The sequence below is a fragment of the Elaeis guineensis genome, chromosome 3 (assembly GCF_000442705.2).
Source record: "Elaeis guineensis isolate ETL-2024a chromosome 3, EG11, whole genome shotgun sequence".
NCBI lineage: Eukaryota > Viridiplantae > Streptophyta > Magnoliopsida > Arecales > Arecaceae > Elaeis > Elaeis guineensis.
The window spans coordinates 44,101,537-44,109,264 of NC_025995.2; positions in this window are offsets into that span (position 1 = coordinate 44,101,537).

A 7,728-nucleotide genomic window follows, 5' to 3' on the forward strand; every position below is an offset into this window, starting at 1 on the left:
CCTTCGTAGAAAATCAATGAGATGCGTCCGCACCTCCTCCCCTAGGTTGGAGCCGATCATCGCTACATGCTCTGCATTTTCGTCATTCAAAGGGATTGGTACCAGATCTTCGATTGGGGCACCCCTCTCTTTGGTGAGGTCATCGCGAGCATCCAGTCCACCGATGAGACAGGGGTCAGATTGATCGCTTCTTTGCAAGGCTATATTGTAGCAGTGTCTGGCCAGGGCTTGGTCTCCCCAGACCTCTCCGATTCCCTGGTCGGTGGGGAACTTCAACTTCAAATGGTAGGTCGATACGACGGCTCGGAGAGCATTGAGGCCAGATCGACCGAGGATTGCATTGTAGGCTGATGGCGCCTTCACCACCAAGAAATTCACCAGGGCCCTGGATTGCCTTGGATATTGACCTGCGGCCACAGTCAAAGTTATTATTCCTTCCATCGGAACGGCGTCGTCGGTAAATCCTACCAAAGGGAAGCTAATCGATCTCAGATGGCTGTCAAGGATGGATATTCTTGAAAAGACGTCGTAGAACAAGATGTCAGCCGAACTTCCATTGTCGACAAGAATATGACGGATATCGCAATTTGCTATATTCAAGGAAACTACGACCGCATCGTTATGAGGAAATTGGACTCCCTGAGTGTCCTCTTCGGTAAAGGTTATGGGCTCTTCAGTCTTTTGCCGCTTGGGGGATACAACCGGTAAGTTGGTTGTTTCCTGTTGGGATCCCCCCGAGACGGTGTTGGTGGAATCTGTCGAAGGCCGATCGCCCGGCCACTCCATGCCGGCGACCATAGCCGGAGGATGCGGGGTCTGGGGAACCAGAGGCGAGACCGGGGTCTGAGATATGGCTGCGAAGGTCGTGGGTAGCTGTGCGGATGCTTCGCAAGAAGGCATCAGGCGAGGATCCAATGGGGGAAGGGAGGAGTGGGTGCCGGAGAAGATGATCGGAGGTGGTCCCGTTGAGTGCTCCTTTAAGAACAAGGATGCTGTGAAGGTTCAGAATCTTCCTCTAGCGCCAATCCTGTTTGTGCAAAAATCCACTTGCATCGGAGAAGCTGGAGTTGAGGGAGTCACGGTCGCCGCCGGGACCTGCAAAAGAAGTCTAAACCGAAGGTGGGGTTGCTCCGGCAAGACCCTCCGACGCTCAAGTCAGTTCTCTGCCTCAACAAAAATGGAGTGCTCGAACGAAAATTTTAGCAGAGTTTTCAGATAAAAATGAGAGCTTATGGAATAACGTATCTGGGGTTCCCCTTTTATAGACGGAGGGGGCAACAAATTGATAGCGACGTCTGAAACCATCTGGTCATGGGCCGCCCAGAGTCAGGAGGAATTTATTGCGGAGGGTGGAGGAGCAGGATCGTGGCTATCACCGTGGCTCGCCACGTGGAATCAGTTACGGAGAGTGGAGCGGCATCCGCTGTCGTGACTTGTCAGGGAGTGGTGGACGTTAATACGGCCTGTCAGGGAGTAATGGAGCTATGCAGGATCCACCGCAGGGAGTGGAGCAGAGTCGTGGCTGTTAATGTGGCTTGTCAGGGGATCCAGACTTGTTGGCCGAAGTTTGGTTGGAGTCGGTAGCGAGGTCCGGTACCCGTAGGAGTTTGGACGAGGTCTTCCCGCAGTTGGAATAGAAGACGAAGTCTGACTCTCGTAGAAGTCCGGACGCAGTCTACTTGCAGTTGGGGGTCGTAGGCAGAATTCGGCTCCCGTAGGAGTCCGGGTGGAGTCTTCCTGCAATTGAAATCAAAAGCGAAGCCCGACTCCCGTAGGAGTCTGGACAAGGCTTACCAGCGGTAGAAGTTATGGATGGAGCCCGACTCCCGTAGGAGTCCGGGTGAAGTCTTCCTTGCCACAGAAGTTGTGGACGGAGCCCGACCCCCATAGGAGTCCGGGCGGAGTCTTCCTCGCAGCAGAAATTATGGACGGAGTCCGGCTCCCGTAGGAGCCCGGGCGGAGTCTTCCTTGCTGCAGAAATTATGGACAGAGTCTGGCTCCCGTAGGAGTCCGGGCGGAGTCTTCCTTGTTGCAGAAATTATGGACGGAGTCTGGTTCTCGTAGGAGTCCGGGCGGAGTCTTCCTTGCAGCAGAAATTATGGACGGAGCCCAGCTCCCGTAGGAGTACGGGCGGAGTCTTCCTTGCTGCAGAAATTATGGACAGAGTCCGGCTCCCGTAGGAGTCCAGGCGGAGTCTTCCTTGCAGCAGAAGTTGTGGATGGAGTCCGGCTCCCGTAGGAGCCCGGGCGGAGTGTTCCTTGCTGCAGAAATTGTGGACGGAGCCCGGCTCCCATAGGAGTCCGGGCGGAGTTCACCAACAGTAGTCGAAAGTCGGAAGAGACTCGTGAGGGTTGACCCTGCCAAGAACTTCGACCGAGGGTATTTTATGCCCAACAATCGCAATTGCAACACTCAAAACCTACATGAATATGGTTACTGTATAATTTATCCCTTTTGACCCCTATGTTTAGGATGACTCAGGGTTAAACTGTCAACCCTGAGTAGATCATTCGAATCGTGCTCAACTCAAACAGTCCCGTGACTCCTCACTAGGACTACCCTGGCCAAGGTTTTGCTAAATTGAAACATGACTGTACACAGCTCGTGAACTGGAGTGGTCAATCCCATCTTGACACACGCACCGATAAGTCAAGTACTTGACTACACCCAGTAGCCTTCCGTCACTGAATTAGAAATTCAGGTAGTCCAGTGCCTAAGTGTAATGAGTTGCTTGCAAGTCACCGTGACGGTCTCAGGTCAGAGGGATATTTATACCCATATCCTATCGGAGCAAATCTTGACAGCAGAGATAGCTCTGGAGTCGGTCACGTTCAGTACAGATGTACCCTTACATCTCACCTGTATGCCGTACCAGTATCTCCACACTCCTTGGTTAAGAGAACAACCAATCTATATGGCACACAACGACCTATGCTCGATAAATATTGTTGTCCTTGGTAACAATGTATCATTTGGTCGCGAACAGGTTTAAGGACTAAACGACAAATCCTCTTTTGTCGAGTCTAAATAGTCCTAAGGACTACACCACAACACAGGAGTTCATTAGAAGATGATAATTTATGATGAAAAATACCAAAATAATTTTTATTTATTTATAATTTATGTACTAATACAACAAAGAGCACAACCGTCAAGAGACTGACGATTGGCTTTGGGATACTATTCCCAACACTTAAGGACTCAATCCGTTGATCATCATAGGACTACTCCTCTTATCTACCGAAGTTGATAGATCCCATCTTGGTATGATCTGGTTCCTACAATGAATATGCTACAGCCAACATACCGTTGTAAATTTTAATGTAGGGGTAAAACTGTAATTTTAAAACTTTTTCAAAATTATAATTTTACAGTGAAAATTATTAATTTATCTAATTAATTAATATATATTAACCCTATATAAGGATCTAAATATGATATATATATAGCATGTATTTAAATTTAAAATTTAAACTTCTATAATAAATATTTTACTGTTATGTGTTCAGAACACATTACCTTCATGCAGGTAGTCGATCACTGCAGTCTGATCACCATTGAAAAGGTCTGATCATTGTAATATAGTCACACAGTATGTTTGGCCTCTGTAGATCATCCACACAAAGCTCCCGATCTGATCGGCTCCTCATGAATGCTAGTTCGTTGCAGAACCCTTTCGACGGCTGATGCTGATCGAACTCCTTCGATCAGTGTCTGTCGATTCCTCAGATGCTCTGGATCATCAACAGAGATAGTAGAGAGGTTGATGAAGCTCTCCCTAAAGTTTGGTGGGCTCACGATACTCGTAGCTCACCTTCTCACTTCTCGAACCCTAGGCAGTAACCCTAGGGTACACACAGAAAACCCTACACCCAAAATCTTTCTTTTCTTTTCTCTTGAAATTTTTGAGCTCTCAATCTCACGCACAAGGCCTTCTCATGCAACCTCTCTTTCTAAGAGAGTCATCTGCACACCCCACCTTCTCGTCCCTTTTTAAACAGTGCAAGACCGCATCTTTACCGCATCTTCACCACGTCTTCACCGCGTGAGAGGATAAAGCTAGGTGGTTGCTCACTTGAATTCAAATCAAATTTGAATTCAAATGCCAACCAATTAATCTTTATCCACTCTTGGCATGAGAAGAGAGGGGCGTGGGCTCTTTGTGCGTGGAGAGTCTACACGAGAAATATTTTCTTGTGTAAAGCAAGGGGTGCACAAATAGATAAGGTGGCGCATGGGTTAGTTGCCCATTCAAATTTAAACATCATTTGAATTTTAATGGCCAACCAACCATTCTTTATCCACCCAAATGGTGCACAAGGGAGGGGCATGGGAAGGCTTCTGAATGGGAGAAAATTCATAAGAACTTGTTTCTCATGAATTCAAATAGGCGCAAGTGAGGTGAGGTGGCGCAGGGAGATAAGTCAAAGGTGGTTTCAAACCTAATTGAACCAACCTTATTAAAATAGGTTAGGCACAATTAGACTAAGTTAAACTCAACATAATTAGGCTTAATTAGGCTCAATAAAATCTTAATCAAATCAGAAATTGACTAAGCCCAACCCCTGATCAAATCAGGGACCAAACCACCTCGGCGATTAGGTCAACTCTTAACCTAATCGGGTCAAACCCAACTGAATCTAATTCAATTGGATTTGATCCAAAAAATTTACTCAATCAAATTAAGTTAGATCAGATAGGAACCTCTAATGTGTGTGACCCCGTAGGTTCGAACCTAAGTCGGTAGCACAGGAACCAATTTCTGTACTAATCGAAGTGACCATCTAGCAATGGTACCCGACGTTCGGATAGGTCAAATAGTCACAATCGCAACATTCAGAACCTACGCGAATATGGTTACTGTATTGTTGGTGCAAAAATTTGCTTGCGTCGGAGAAGCTGGAGTCGGGGAAGTCACGGTCGCCGTCGGGACCTGCAAAGGAAGTCTAAACCGGAGGTGGGGTTGCTCCGGCAAGACCCTCCGACGCTCAAGTCAGTTCTCTGCCTCAACAAGAATGGAGTGCTCGAACGGAGAATTTAGTAGAGTTTTGAAATAAGAAAATGAGCTTATCAAATAACGTATCTGGGTCCCCCTTTTATAGGCGGAGGAAGCAACGGATTGATGGCGACGTTTGTAACCGTCTGGCAGTGGACTGCCCAGGGTCAGGCGGAGTTTGCTGCGAAGCGTAGTGGAACGGACCCATGGCTATCGCTGGGGCGTGCCACGTGGAGTCTGCCGCATGAAGTGGGGCGGCGTTTATCGTCGTGACTTGCCAGTGGATGGGAGAATCGTGCAGTATCCGTTGCAGGAGGTGGAGCAGGATCGTGGCCGTTATTCGTGGCTGGTCAGGTAGTAATGGAGCCGCGCGGGATCCATCATAGGGAGTGGAGCAGTGCTGCGATCATTACTGTGGCCTGTCAGGGAGTGGTAGAGCTACGCGGAATCCATCGCAGGAAATGTAGAAGAATCGTGGCCGCGATTGTGGCCTGGGAGTGCTGATCTGTCGGCTGAAGTTCGACAGTGGTCAGAGTCCGGCCACCGTAGAGGTCCGGACGAAGACTGTCTGCATCCATTGGAATCGAGGACGGAGCCCGACTCTCACAGGAGTTCAGGCGAAGTCTTCCTGCAATCAAGGTTAAAGGCGAAGTCCGGCTCCCGTCGGAGTTCGGTCAAGGCTTACCAGCAGTTAATGTTGAGGACGGAGCCCGGCTCCCGTGGGAGTCCGTCCGGCTCCCGTAGGAGTCTGGTCGCAGTCTGCCTTGCAGCCGTTGGAGTCGAGGACGAAGCTCGGCTCCCATAGGAGTTCGGGCGAAGTTTTCCTGCAGTCAAGGTTAAAGGCGAAGTCCGGCTCTCGTAGGAGTCCGGACGGGGCTTACCAGCAGTTGACACTGAGGACGGAGCTCGGCTCCCGTAGGAGTCCGGGTGGAGCTGTCCTGTAGTCGATGTCGGCGGCGGAGCCTGGCTCCCATAGGAGTCCGGGCGGAGTCTGCTTGCGGTTGAAGTTGTTGGCGTCGAGGATGAAGCCCGGCTCCCATAAGAGTCCGGGCGAAGTCTCCCTGCAATTAAAGTCAGAGGGGAGGTCCGGCTCCCGTAGGAGTCCGGACGGGGCCTACCAGCGGTTGATGCTGAGGACGGAGCCCGGCTCCCGTAGGAGTCCGGGCGGAGTCTGCTTGCGCTGAAGTTGTTGGCGTCGAGGATGAAGCCCGGCTCCCATAAGAGTCCGGGCGAAGTCTCCCTACAATTAAAGTCAGAGGGGAGGTCCGGCTCCCGTAGGAGTCCGGACGAGGCCTACCAGTGGTTGATGCTGAGGACGGAGCCCGGCTCCCGTAGGAGTCCGGGTGGAGCTGTCCTGTAGTCGATGTCGGTGGCGGAGCCCGGCTCCCATAGGAGTCCGGGCAGAGTCTGCTTGCGGCTGAAGTCTTTGGCGTCGAGGATGAAGCCCGGCTCCCATAAGAGTCCGGGCGAAGTCTCCCTGCAATTAAAGTCAGAGGGGAGGTCCGGCTCCCGTAGGAGTCCGGACGAGGCCTACCAGCGGTTGATGCTGAGGACGGAGCCCGGCTCCCGTAGGAGTCCGGGCGGAGCTGTCCTGTAGTCGATGTCGGCGGCGGAGCCCGACTCCCGTAGGAGTCCGTGCGGAGTCTGCTTGCGGCTGAAGCTGTTGGAGTTCTCGGTGATGGAGGGAGCCCGGCTCCTGTAGGAGCCCGGGCGAAGTTGTCATGTAGTCGATTCCACTGAGGACTTTGGCTGTGGGTATTTTATACCCAACACCAGTCCCCCTACTTTCGAGTTTGAATTTCAAATGAAGGAAGTACAGAGAGAGAGATGGGCACAGCCGAAACCGTCCCTTCGAATCCTGCGCACTGCCGCCTCCAGATATTTTGGCATTAAATGTGCGCGTGCTGGAGTCTTTTCGAATTGGAGCGGTACGAGGGGACGTTTCGAAATTCCTGCAGGTACACTGGCCTAGGTATGGTGCAATTATGATCCTGCCAATCGTCAGCCACTTTTAGCCGTCTGTCAGGGGGAGTGGGACACGTGTCGGATGCGGACTGGCCTGGGGGATTCGCGATCATTATGGCGTCGGATCCCAGGGTCTATTTAAACCCGTCCTCCCACCTTTAGGCATCCTACTCCATTCCTGAGTTCTCACTAGTGTCTGTCTTCTCTTCGAGAGCCCTGCTTCAGTGAGCGTCTTCTCGAGCCGTAGGCGCCTCCCGTTTTCGTCCCTCAGGTCCCTCAGAGTAATATAGGTTAGTGCCAACCTTCCTCTCACCACCTAGGGGCTTCTTTTCTCGTCATTACTTTTGTGCATCCCTCCAAGTTAGTCTTCGGCCTCTCGTTCCCTTTCGGTCCGTCTTTTTGGGGTCCTTTAGATCCCCCCTTCGAAACTACTCAAAATGTCCTCTGGCTCTTCTGCTTCCAGCAGTTTCGAGAGTTCTTCTGCTTCAAACCCCCAGGTCCCTGTCTCTGTGGACGAACCCACGTCTGGGGCTGGGCTTCGCCCAGTTTTCGCATCGGGCATTATTCCATGTTCCTCGACTTCGGAGGAACTCCTTCTGATAAGGGTTCAGTATGGAGTTCCTCCGGAGTACGACCTGGAGCTACCTGGCCCCTCTGACCGGGCCAGCACTCCCCCTCCCGGTCGCTTTTGTTTGTATCAGGAAGCGTTCCGTGCCGGACTCCGGCTTCTGCTTCCTTCCTTTCCTAATCTTCTGAGGGAGCAGCTT